General features: G+C 33.2%; 1 non-coding gene across 1 annotated transcript; it reads right to left on the bottom strand.

Annotated features, from left to right (window-relative positions):
• Positions 1-12909: 12909 nt before the first annotated feature.
• LOC114578874 lies at positions 12910-13015 on the bottom strand. The gene has a single exon (XR_003699797.1). It is a non-coding gene; the product is annotated as a small nucleolar RNA R71 (small nucleolar RNA).
• Positions 13016-14339: the final 1324 nt, after the last annotated feature.

Below are 14339 nucleotides of genomic sequence, written 5' to 3'. Positions count from 1 at the left end.
AAAGAACTTTCAAACTATGAAAAAGTAAATAAAATTTTGAGATGCTTGCCTTTGTCATATGATGCTAAAATTACTGCAATCACTGAATCTAAGGATTTGAACACTTATTCTATTGATAACTTACTTGGCTCACTCATTGCTTACGAGTATGGGGTGAATCAAAGAAATCTTGATGCAGGCAAGAAAAAGAAGGAGAAAACAGTTGCACTGAAGGCACACAAATTAGATTCTGAATCTTCCGGGTCTGAAAGCGATAAAGTTTCCTTCATCACAAGGCAATTCGAAAGCTTTCTAAGGAAGAAGCAAAAGCATCATTGGAGAAAAGGTAGGGATCATAAACATTCTAAAGGATCTTCTGATGTTGCTTGTTATGAATGCAGGAAGCCTGGATATGTGAAAGTCGATTGCCCTACACTCCAAGATCAGCCGAGCAAGGAAAAATAAAAGGGCGAGGAGAAACCTAAATTTAGGAAGGAGAAGAAGAGAGTCCAAAAGGCATTCTGGGCAGAATCTAGTACTGATTCCTCTGAGACTGAACCAGAGGAAGAGACTACAAACATGTGCTTAAAGGGGGAAGATCATCTTGAGCAAAGTGATGAGGAAGAGGTATGTAAACCAACCTATGATGAATTGTTTGAGATTTGTGAGAAAATCCATGCATCATACAAAAAAACTTAAGAAGACTCATGCTAACTTAAAATTGGAACTTATAAATTTGCAAAAAGAGTATGAAGTTATACTTAAAGATCATTCAACAATTGATTCTAATCACATGGCTCTTCTTGATGAATTTGATGATTTGAACAAAAAGCATTTAGAATTAGTTAATGAGCATGATGCATTAAAAGTTTCACACACATCACTTGAATCTGATTTCAAGAAATCTAAAGAGAAAGAAAAAAACTTGAGGGTTGAGAATGATGTTCTAAAAAACACAAAATTAAGGATTAAAAATGAATTGGATACACTTAAGGGAAATTGGAAGATTCCCACTTTGAATCTAAAGCCAAAACCTAGGAAGAGGCATTATAACTCAAATCATTTAAGAAATCCTTTTGCTGGAGTTAGATGTTTTTTTTGTGGCATGCTAGGACACATATCACACACTTGCACTGTTCACCATAGTACACATTGGGTGTGGAGACCTAAGATACACGATTCACAACATACCACACCTGCATTGTATTCTACCTTTCCTAAGAAGGGACCCAAACTAGGTTGGGTTTCTAAATCTGACTGTTGTTGAGTTTTGCAGGTGTGCTCTCACCAAAGATCTCGTGGGAGCATAGGATAATTGGACACAGGGAGGCTCGTAGCTCAAAATTGCTTAAACTCGCTGCTTCATAATTTCTTGAAATTATTTTTCTTTTTTTAGTTTTTGTGTTATTTTTGTCGTGTGCTTGCTTTGTATTGCTTTGTTTTCGTTTTATTTTTTTTATGTTTGGTTTCCTACATGATTATTTTTTAAGCGTTTAAATTTTGGAGTTTTAGAGATTATGTTTAGCATTTCTAAATCGGTTAAAGGGAGGAATATCGTTGATGGTTTCCCTCCTTCTTACCTTGTTTAGTGGTATAATTTTTCTTTTCTAAACAAAAGCCTAACTCATTTTAGCCAATGGTTTTTGAAACTAAGATTTTTTTTATCTTGCTACAAAAAATCTATCTTGCGCATAATATCCAATGTTCTTATATATCTCTTAAGTTATTTGAGATCTTGCTTTTGCACTGATCATATGATTTTTTAGTTCTGTTTTGTGGGTAGTTCTTCCCTATGTTAGAGAGAGTGATCATATTCTCTAATATCTAGAAGATAGACTCACAACTAAGAACTTCATTTAAGAGTTTGCAAAAGAGAATTGAGCTTGCAAAATATAAAAAAGGGAAAAGTTGCAAAGACGTCAAAATTGAAATAAAAAGTATATACACAAATGTGTATCAAAAATCAAAAGATGCTCAAAGAGCCAATCAAAGATTCAAGAGGCATAAAATGAGCCCACTAAAAGACAAGCTATCCTCTCTTTTCAAAACTTTTAAAACTTAGAAGAACTTATGGATTATGTGAGATTTCAAAGGCTTGAGTTCAAATTTCATGATTGAGAAAAATTACTTTGACATATTATTTATGAGATATTTTCTTTGTAAATAAGTTTTGAATGGATCTTCTTTTTATCCTATTTAGTGATTCTGAGTTAGGCCTCTGTTTTTCAAAAGACAATTTATACCCTGAAGGATGTCCGATCTAGGGTTAACAGAATCGGATATTCTACATTCTTCCGATTGAAATTTGTTAACCTATTGATCTCTTGAAACTCTAAAGTTTAAATTATTTAAGAAATTCTCATATGAATTGCTTTGATAAAACAAAAAAAAAAACAATATATATATAAAATTGGCTTCTTTTTAAATTATTTGTTTTTAGTTTTTTATCGTTGTTCGTTTTTCTTTTCTTATGCTTTTCTTTTGTTTTATTTTTGAGGGCTTTGATCATCACCATCCTTCAATATTTTTTAATTTCTAATCATATCGTCCTGGCCGATACCTTTATCATCCTGGACGATAGGGCAAATTCTCTTCAAATTTCTATCTGCTGAACTTTTTTTGTGCTTGCTATAATTCTTCGTCTGGACGATACTTTATCGTCCTGGATGATACTTTATCGTCCTGGACGATTTGATCAAACTCTGTTGCAATCATGATGATAGTCCTAGCCGATAAAATATTTCGTCCTGGCCGATGCATTTTATGGTCATCGGCCTTGCCGATACACTAGATCGTCCTGGACGATCCACGTGTCAGCACGTTTAAATCCTTAAAATCAGCCCCGGACCATCCATTATTGAACAATCGTCCTGGCCGATCCACTGTTCTTCCTGGACGATACACGTGGCACAGATTTAAAACGTCTTAACTTCCGCCTGTACGATCAATTATTGTGCATCATCTTGGACGATACACCTAATTGGCCCGGACGATCTGCTTTTTCAACGGTCTTCCGGCTTGACTCCTCAGGACGATTGCCTGTGTCTAATCGTCCTGGCTGATATCTGATCGGACCGTCTTTTTGACCAATCAGCCTGTAAGCAATTATTATACCATATCGTCCTGGATGATTCTGTGATCGGCTTGGACGATATGGCCGTTTCTTTAAATTCTGGCCGTTCCAGCCATGTTTTTCACTTCACATCCCTTCTCCTCTTATGTTTTCTTGCTAACTCCTTACTATGGCTGGTGTGAAATATGTTCGATAAACTTTTGGGAGTTCCTCGAGGGCCACTCTGGACCATCGATTTAGGGAGGCAGAGGATCAAGCAGCTTACCATCGCTACAAAGAGTGTGGCATTACCCTTTCCAAAATAATCAATCCTGCACACCTCTCGTATCCGGTAATGGATCTCTTTGCCCACACTTCTCTTTGTTTCATACTCACCCTCGTTGTCCCTTTTTCTTCTGAACTCCTGCTAGAACTTTAGCAAATCTTCGCATAAATTCTACTTTCACAGCCCTGACCTCCTATGTGAATTGACGCCCGGTCGAGATCACATATCAGGACTGTGCGAAGCTTTTACAGCTATCAACCACCGGGGATAAGATGCACATAATCGTTACAGATATTGATTTTGATTGGTCAACGGTAAACAATTTTCTTCGCCAAACCAACACACCCTTTCATGTTGGAGAGACTAGCTCTTTAGTCAAAGATGCTAGGACAATCCAACATGTCCTTCGCACCTCCATAATTCCAAAAGCCGGGGACCGAATCCACATCACTCCTCTACTTTCCTTGACTACCTTTTTCATTATGGCCCGGAGAGAATTTAATGCCACTGATCTTCTCTTTCGCTATATTGATCATTTAACAATTATTCGCGATCCAGGCCATAGGAGAAAACCCAACCTTGCTTTAGGACATCTCATAGCCTACATTCTGAAACCCAATACTCTCAATATCCTGCTCATGTGGCACAGACTATTTCAGTCCCTTCCTTGGCTACTCAATGTTTTCCACCAACATATCTTGTACAAAAATACTTGTTTCAGGAGTAGCTATTCTGCGTCTCTCTCACTTCTCATGTAGATTGTCCGAGAGAAAAAAGGTAATCGCGGGGTGTTATGAGTGAGAGAGAAGGAGGCTGCCTGGTTCTCCTCGCTTACTCGTTGGTGATTATCCCTTTGTCTTCTCTTCTCTTTAGCACTCACATATACCTGTTTTGTATCAGTTGATTTTAAAAGAAATTTAGATCACTCGAACAGCTGGGGCAAGACTCCCGCTATTTTCGCTCCACGCTTACATTGCTGCCACAGGAGTCTAAGGGCAACATTCTTAGGACAAGTTGGGCCGCCGCTAACTGGATGCAGAGTGCCCCAACATATAACCGCACAGAGACTTTATAAGGAACCCATTGCTCCTTGATGGGTAGCCTAATAGTTTTGCTTTCATCACCACGCAGTGTCAGTCGGCAAACATGATTAATATGTGTGTACCCATTTTCCTGGTTCAGATGCTTCAGTTTAGCTTACAAAGCACTTTGCCATCTACTTCAAAGCATCAAAGCCAACTCGGCACACCTCTTTACTGTGCGTATTATTTAATTGACTCCATCTAATTGTATTCAGTTTCTTCTGGAATTTAATGTTAATCGGGGTCCCTCGTTCTTCTAGTACGGCTTGTGTTTTCTTTAATTCTTCTGTTTCTTTTCCAAATTTTGTTAGTTCTAACGTTGTCTGTAGTGTTATGAAAAGATGTTTTGAATGGGGGATGATCAAGGGTTTTATATTTATATAGCATAAAAAAGGTAGCCGACGCTGTTATACCCTATTCCTAACTTTTGTGTGTACTTATTGGAGCACATCTATCAAGGTTTTCTTAGATGTATGTAGCGGAAAAAGGGTAGAGTTAAGGGTAATCGTTCGGTAAGTGAAAAGTTTATGGATGTCTTCTGTGTAGTCTGTTGAATATTTTATCATGATGAGGAAGAGCCTCTGCATCTTTATTTTATATTCGTAACGCGCCTTTAGCGCATGTTCCCTATTTCGGCAATACTTTCGTGCGTAGATTGACCACTATACATAGACAAAAAAAGGAAGCCTGTGATGAGATTTGTTTAGCAAATCTAATATTCATGTCTTTGATGTATTTTTGGATGCCATGATTGATTCTAAAAACAGTGCTTATTTAACTTTCTCTGGTGTGAAAAACTGGATACTTTTGTGCCTCTCTTTAATACTTTCTAACTTTTTTTGTTTGGAATCGTGTCAGATCGGATTGTTAACAAATACTCGTATAGCCAGTTCGAAGGATTGCGTAGGTTCAGGTACGTATCTTTCGTTGGTTCAGTCTGTACTCTGTTGTTATAATATTTTTTTCGATATTACCTCTCGAGTCTATAATGTAATGATCAATGAGAGTGAATTTAATAAAGCTTATGGGTAGATCTAGGATGTCATAATAATTCTTAATCACACTATACAATGAGAGACTTAAAGAAATTAACTATTGTTTTTAGCTCATATCGGTCAGGAAATTATTTAACAAGCAATATCGCAAGATGGACTGATTCCGTGACCAGATTTCAAAAATAGAGAAAAGATTATTACAACTTATCTAACGATTCTTTCGTAAATAATATAATGTACAAGCTACATCTGTGCCCATCCAACCATAGATTAGTGATTACATTCCTGGACGATTTTCGTTAGTGAAATCGGTAGGTCCCCTCCCGTGACAATTAAAAGGAAGCTCAAAAATAGAATAAAAAGCTTTCCTCGACACTAACCTTAAATCTAGATGTCGGGGATCTCATATCTGAAGTTGATATATTTCTGTTTTAGGATTTTAGTAGTTGATATCGTGTGTGGGGTCTATTTATTCTTAATCTGAGATTGATTCGATATAGAAATTCAAGAGTGAGAATCAATAGTAAGGATTGTTTGATTTATGCAATCATATCGTCTTAGAGAACGATGGCGTCCTAATTAGGGAACAACGGGTGATTTTTGCTGAGTCCTCAAGGGCCAATCTACAATCGTATAACAGGAAAAAACCCGAATTATGTTCTTACTTCGGTTGGATCGAGGTATTATTATTATTTGTTACTTTGGTCTTCATGTGAGTCTATGAACAATGATTAAGTTTGGTCAGTGGGGTTTGATTTTCTCTATAGTGGACAGTAATCTTATTCTCCAATTTGGTGTTTTCTTGGATCTTGTTGCTAACTTGAGGTTCGGCGCCTTTACATGGGGTATCAGTATTCGCTCGATATGCTGCGTCGCGGGTCTCTTATTTGGACTGTATCAAGCTATATTTTGTAATAATAATTCATTGGTTAGACCTGTCCGTTGTGGCATTCAGGGCGATTTCTCTGTGGGCGGGATTAATCAGTTTATATGTTTGATGACTTGATCGGTCCAAGCGAGACGATTTTCCTAATACTCCCTGTCGTGTCCTTTAAGCGATATTTTGTCAGCAAACTTGCAATTAATGAGTCTCTTTGAAGCCTCTTCTATTTAGAACTCTTGTTCAATATGTCGTTTTTAGGATAATCTTTTTGGCTGCTATTTCTTGACGCTAGAGGCCTTGAGGTAGAGTAATAGAGAATAATGTGGGAGAAGAGAGACGGAACTGTTTGAGGGGGAAGTATTGGTGTGAGGAGGGATTCACTATAGGTGTGCTTCAAGGATGCATCTGCTTTCTTCTTCGTTTCTAAAGTTTTCTTGTCCGATGGAAAAGGGTCGGTACGAGGTATTAGGGTTTTTTAGCACTGGATTGTGGTTCTTCTGCCAGCTTCAGCGAGGTAAGCAAAAGGAGATAGGTTCTTCTGCCTTGCCTGGAGTGGACAAAAGGACTTTTTTGTGGGAAGGGATTGTCATGCCTATTACGCTGGGGGCTAAAGGAGAGACACATTTCTGTAGATACATAATTGGTAGATCCATGGTGGCTATCCTACAAGTGAGTGGTAAAAGACAGTAGGATCTATGTTGACTGAACCATATAATAATTTTGTTGTTATTATTTTTCCTTTGCTTAAGTCCAAGCACTTTAAAATTTCCGCATTGTTATTTGTCTGTGGTGTGATTTGTTTTGTATTGGTGGTGCATCTTATTGCTTTTATGGAGAAAAGACATTTTAAAATACCAATTTCACCCCCCTCTTGGTAGCTTTGGGCCAGTTCTATTAGCGCTTAACACTCCCTACATGTCTGGTCATGAAGAAATGGATTGACCTCCAAACTCACACACTAAAAAGAAGTGAGGCAAAGACATCTTCTTTTAATTCATTCCCTCATAATTATTGTAAATGTTGGAGGGCTATAAAGATTTTGTATATCACCTTTTTTCATTGTCGCAAACAAAATTAGCCATAACAAGTAGTAAATTAGAAGGGTTTTAGGAGGAAAAGTAATAAAATCTATTAGTTATAAAGTGGGTTGGTTTGGAGAAGGTTAACCTTTTTTGCTAATGCATTATATCTATTGTCCAAAATTCTTTTCACCAATATGAAAGAATAGCAACTCGATGACATGGTTGTTTAGATGTTAAATGAGGGTAATTGGTCCCATTTGATAATTTTCGTCTAGATATAAATTAATATGAGGATCTACTAATATGAAATTATGGTAGAGTATTTTTAGCATTTTTGAAAATTCCTATAAATTGACTGTCTTTGATGAATTTTTATAAGGTGTGGTATTATTCAATCGGGGATTCCAATACGGAAAGCAATGGAAGACATGATGAGGTACAAATTATTTAATTTCCCAATCCGTTTAATTATGACTATAAAGAAAATGGTTTTGCATTTTTTTTTTCATTTCTTCAAAGACCATTATGACTAATAAGGAAAAACGATTTAGGGCTATTAACCTTTAAAAGAATGGGTTGTTCTTCAATTTTTCTATCCAAAAAGGCATGTCATAGTGTAGGAAAATTATTTTGTTGTAGTCCATTTAGTACATGATTAGAGTATCACCTTGTAGGGTATAAGAAAACTCCAATTTTTTTGTTATTTGTGTACTATGCAATAATACGAATTGGTATGGGAAGTCTTAAGAAGATTTCTGATAATGAGGAAGATTAACTCTGAATAAAATCTCAAAAAAAAAATCATTCTAGGAAGCCTCGTGAGAGTTCTGACACCCCTACTAGCCTAACCAGCCTAGCAAGTCTAGGTTTAGAAACACCTAGAGTTTAGGGTATAAAATTTATAATTTAAGGGAGTAGATTTAAGGGATCCAATAGACTTTGGATGAGTTAAGATAGTGGCATTAGGGAATGAGCCATAAATAGACAACATTTTCTACCAACAATAATGACCATTACAATGCTTTACATAGTTTAACTCAATCCTTACACAAATGTTTTAGAACTATTAAATCAATCTTGGCTAAAATCTAGTGTATCTCTGTACAAGTCATTCTTTCCCACCTTATAGTGGCCCTTGCTTGTCAGCAACAATAAAAGAAGAAGAAGAATAGAAGGGGAGTGTTATTTTTATTTTTTTTATTATGCTTGTTTCATTTTAGAGTCTGGGAGGTGGGTTTTAAAATTTATTATATTATATCTATATTTATAAAATTTATCCTTGTTATTATCCTTTATCTTGATGTGTGTGTAATATTATTTAAATTAATTTGTCTCATTTTTTTGTTTAACTCTAACTTCAAATTTGATAGTATCTGGATAATAATTTAGTATTGAAAAGAGTAACAAATTGAATAATAATGTAGGAGAATGCTAATTGAATAATAAAAATATTAAATACACTTTATGTTATACTAATTTTGACTAGAAAAAGTAAATGAAAGGACTAATGTGAATTCTAAATTAGTTAGATGTACTTAACTAACAAATGTGTTATGTACAAAAAAGAAAAGAAAAAATAAAATAAATAATGAAAATTAAAAAATAAAGAAAAAATAAAAAAATAGAAGCTAAGTACTTACAATAAAAAAATTATATTTTTTCTACTTCTTCATTTATCTTGTGGAGTCATAAGAAGTTCAAACCTAAGGAAAATTAATGGAGTTTTGAGATATTAAGAAAACCAAGTTATGCCTATTTATAATAAATAAGTTTAAAAATTCTAAAAAATTGAATTAATTAAAACCTATTAAATTCATATGTTTAATTTTGAATGGATATCAAAAAATATAAAAGGTTAGATATTAGTTCTTATGTCGAGTTTTTTATTTTGTTAGTACTTAATTAACCAAATTGATCTGTAAAAAATGGAAAAGTCTTCATAGTGTATGACTTCCAATCATACTATATGTTGGCTGAGTCAAACTCCATTAATGATAAGCATTGAGGCAATCAAAAATTCAAAGATCATATCATATAATAAAAATCATAATGGACAATTTGATTAAGTAAATTAGTAAACCATTAGTTGATTTAGTTACATATGATCAAACTAGATGATCCATGATCATATTGTACGATTGGATAAAATCTATAAATAAGGAGAAATTCTTCTGTTCATTCCACATCTTCTTCACTTCATCCTTACAACCTTGTGTGAAAAATGTTTCTAACTCCCATTGTAAGCAAGAGGTCCCAAACACTAAGTTGATCATCTTGCAAATAAAGAGATTAGTGGTTTATAACTAATGAGGATGTTGAGGCATATCTGATAAGTGAAAAAATGAAAAATCTAAATTATTCATTTTTTTTATTAAAATACCTATAAAAAATTTATTTTTTTTGTTCATGAATGAAGCGAATAATCTAAAATTAATGGAACATCGTGCGCTATAGATAGAATGCCATAGTACTATGCTCATCTTTAACACCAGAGCACTAGAAGTAAGCAATATAATGGTAAAGGATAAAGAGCATTGCACCAGAGAGCCTAAGGAGTGTTTGTGGAATTTTTTTTAATATGTTTGTATATGTTTTACTATAAAAATGCTTCTTTTGATTATTGTCGTGCAAGAAATTTCAAGAAAAATGGCAAAAATTTATAAAACAAACACTACACCACTGTGCCATATAATAAAAAAACCATAGCTCTCTCATTACCATACGGTAATTTTAGCCCTAGGGAAGAAAATGATGGTGCTCTCTTCTTTATATTTTTGAAAAATAATTCAGTATCAAAATATCGATCGAGTACTGTAGTGCCCTGGATACATCTACACCATAGTGCCAAATCACCCCAACTTCAAAACATTACAGTTGAGATGGTTACATGGTGAAATATTAAGTCGATTAAGATCCATTACTGCAATAGAGTGGTTCAAAAACACCATAGTAGTACTTCTCTTTTTCAGCGTTGCAGAATTAGTGCCAGCTGGGTTATTTAATATAAATAGTTTTTTGGCCAAATTTGTGAGGACTAGCCATTTGTTTATTATGCAAAATAGTGTGTGAGAGTTAGTGGATAGCAAGTTAGAGGGAGTGCTTAAGGGAAAACCATTTGGAGATGGGAAAGTGTTTGTAATCAATTATAAAGTGCTTCCTGGGTGTTATCTTCCTTTCTTTTGTATTTGGTTTTAATTATTTAAATGAAAACTTTTTTGTGCATTTTATGAACTATGGCTAGCTAATTTATCTCTTCTTGACTTTTGATGAGTAAGAAGGCATGATTACTTAAGTAGTATGGAGTTCTTGTAATGTTCAATGTTGTTTCCAATTCTCTTCCACTTAATTTTGTTATTACATCGGTCATGCTCTACATTAAAACCTAGTGTGAATTTTCGACTTAATAAAGGAATAATTGAAAAAATAGGAGAATTGAATTGAAACAATACCATGCATAGACATATAATTGGTAGGATTTTGGATTCCAAGGAGAAATAATAAATGTAGTATAGTGATAACTTTACTTGAAACCCTTACAAGCTCGATAAAGATTTTAGAGTGAATTTACTCTAATTCACTACATATATTAGAGGAGTCAAACTTAAGTAAACACGAACATCGTCATCATCATAGGTTCAAAACACTTTCATTTATTACACTTTTTATTCAAGATTTGTAATTATAACTTTATAAAACTATCTTTCATTCAAATTTGTAAGATAAACCTTATTATTCAAATAGATAGTAGTAGGGTAGCTATAAGGTTGTTTAATTTCTCTTGGGATTGGCACTTAATTTACCTATTTATTACTTGAACATCACTTGCACTTTTGTATAATTTAGTCTTGCTTATTTTAAATCTACCATATTTTTACTACAAGATTTGCTAAAAAAGCTATGAAGGAGCAGAATAGTTCAGATCAAGCACTATAGAGCCAAATCACTATAGTGCCTTCATAGGTGATAGTTTTTAATAGTTGAGCCAGTGCATAGATGAGACAAGTGATGAAATTGAATGATGATTCAATAGCATCGCAACGCTTCCTATGTCAGTATTGTGATGTAAGTTCAACTATTTGTAAAGCTATATATAGGAAGCTTATTTCTTATGTTATGGTTATTAATGGGGGGAAGAGTTATTGTTGGTTAGGGGGATGTTGTGGTGAATTATTGTTTATAAACTAGTGAGGGAGATTGAGGGAGAGCAAGCGTAGAAACTGAAGACCAAGGGAAGGAGAGTAAGTTTTTGTAAACAACTTCCTAGTACTATCTTTCCTTAATTTACCACTTGTATTTTTTTTTTAAATGAATGGCATTTTATTTTATTTTATTTTATTTTTACAACTAGATAAATCTATCTTTGGCCTTATGATACATCAAAAACATTATTCTATTAAGATTACATTTGAATTGCATGAAATTTTTAATGTTATTTTTTGTTTCTTAGTCATTAATTTAGTTTATGTATATAATTGCATTAACTTAAAATATAGTGTGATCTAAAGTCTTGATGCCGGAATGGTTTAATAGTTAGGGGATTTAAAAAGAGATTCGATCATGCATTGACATATGGTGGATATAGTTTTGGAATCTTAAGAAAATATAATCACTATAATTGAGAGAAATCTTAGCTAGACACTCTTATAAGCTCAACATCGATCAGTAATATTTATGCTCTAATTCATAAAAATATTTATATAGAACTAACTTTTGTACTCATGAATTTTTAATTAATACAGGATCATAGTCCCTTAAAAATAAGATTATAAATTTCACGATTTAGTTGATAGTTTTCATTGGCACAACCTTAATATTCTATTAATAAGATAAAAGGGGTGATTTACAAAAGTAGTATAAGAGTGAGATTAGGGTAATTCCTTTCCTCATGGGAATGATATATTTTATATTTTACATGAAACATGCACTTTCATAAAATAAAAATTACACATTTTAGTATGTTTTGAAGTATAATAGTGGTTTGTCATGTTTTTGGCACCATAGCTAGGGATTGGACATTTATCTTTTCCTTCACTTCACATTATTCAAAAAATTATTAATTCAATATTATCATTATCTTTATTTATCTTGTTCTATGTTGGTACTATAGGTATTATTATTATAGTAGTGCGTTATTATATTGCAAATCAATTAATTGTGTTGGATTTACATTTTCATGAAGTGATTATTTTTGTTATATGCATAGTAGAGACCAACTAGGAGAAATTCTATTTGATTTTGAGATGGAAAAACCTTGAAAAAAATTTAAGAAATCTAAAAATTAGCACAAATAATTAGAGATGTTTGACCTAGTGCATGAATAGAACCAACCTAGACCATTTAGAGAGTATGTCAATCCAAAGGTAGAAAGTATTCATCAAAAGCATTAACAAGCGCAAAATCTAAACTTTTTATTTTTATTTTGCTAAAGCCTTGTATCATTCAAATTGTACAAACTTACCTAATGATTCTATCAGTCTTAGATTATTTTAGTTCTCCTTAAGGAACAATGTTAATATGTTGTTAAACTCCTTCCTCGTAGGCATAATTTTCATATGGAATGATTTAGCCCATAAGCTCATATCCAAGTATTTCCCTCATTCTAAAACTATAAAATTTAGTAATGACATCACTTCATTCACTCATTATATGGAGTATAAATATATAAATTTTGGGAGAAATTTAAGGAAATGCTTAGGAAGTGCCCACACCATGATTTACCTAGTTGGATTATCATTCAAACTTTTACAATGGACTTGTAAGATCTCTAAAATTATAATTGATGCTAGTACTCGAGGTTCTTTACTATAAAAATTCTTCAATGAAACATTTTATTTCATTGAAAAAAATTCAAACCAATAACTTCTAATGGCCTTCAAAAAGAGTAAACCCTAGAAAGGTAGCTAGTCTGTATAAATTTGATGCCTTATCAAGTTTGTGTGCCCAAGTAGCTATTATCTCTTAACAATTAGATAATTTTAGAAATAGAAAATCTCAAGGTATATACCCATGTCAGTAGAGGATAATATCTTTGAACCATCTAGTTATCTACACTCATAAGGGATTGAATCCTTAAATGTCATTAATAAAAAAAAACCAAATAAACCTTACTCTAACACTTAAAATCTTGGTTGAAAGAACCACCCTAATTTTTAATTTAATAATACATATAATTTGGGTAATCATTGGAATTCAAACCAACTAAACTCTAGAGGAAATTAGAAACCACCTAAAATTTTTTTGAAACCCTTAGGCCTAATTATTCCTATATGTTTAATACTAATAACTAAATTAAGGATAAGAAGCCTTATCAGGAATACCTGATTTTACAAAAGAGGACCCAGTTAAAGAGTTAAGCTATTGCAATAAGAAAATATTAAAAATCAATTATGTCAGTTAATTAGATTCATAAATAATAAACCCTAAGGAGCCTTGCCTAATAATATAGAAGTAAATTCTAGGGAAAATGGTAAGGAGAATTATAAAGCCATTCAATTGAGGAGTTGGAGAGAGCAAAAAGAAGTAGTTAGGAATAAGGATCGAATTGAGGAAGAGATATTTGTATAAGCACCTTTAGAACCCACTTATCCTAAAGAATAAACTCAACTTAATAACTAAGTAGAAATTTTTATTTGAAAGATTCTTAAGAGACTGCCACCACTTTTAACATTCCATTTTTTGAAGCCCTAATGGAGATGCCTACTTACGCTAAAAACATGAAAAATATTGATTAAACTATGAGAATTTTAAATTATTGTCCTGATTGAGGAATTTAGTGAAATCCTATATAATAAACTCCAAAAAAGCTTAGGAACCTAGGACGTTATACCATTCCTATGGCTATAAGGGATAAATTTATGTCGGAAGATATTATGTGACTGAGGAGCTAGTATAAATCTCATACCCTTGTCCATATTAAAGAAACTTAACCTAGGAGATGTTCAGCTACCACAATTACCTTTTTTTTTTTGAAGATGCAAATAGCAATTGGCAATAAAAAGATAGAAGATATTACAAACTACTAAATAAATGCATCACATTCC

Source organism: Dendrobium catenatum, unplaced genomic scaffold, assembly GCF_001605985.2.
Source record: "Dendrobium catenatum unplaced genomic scaffold, ASM160598v2 original_scaffold_197033, whole genome shotgun sequence".
Classification (NCBI taxonomy): Eukaryota; Viridiplantae; Streptophyta; class Magnoliopsida; order Asparagales; family Orchidaceae; genus Dendrobium; species Dendrobium catenatum.
This window is presented reverse-complemented; position numbering and strand designations above follow the sequence as displayed.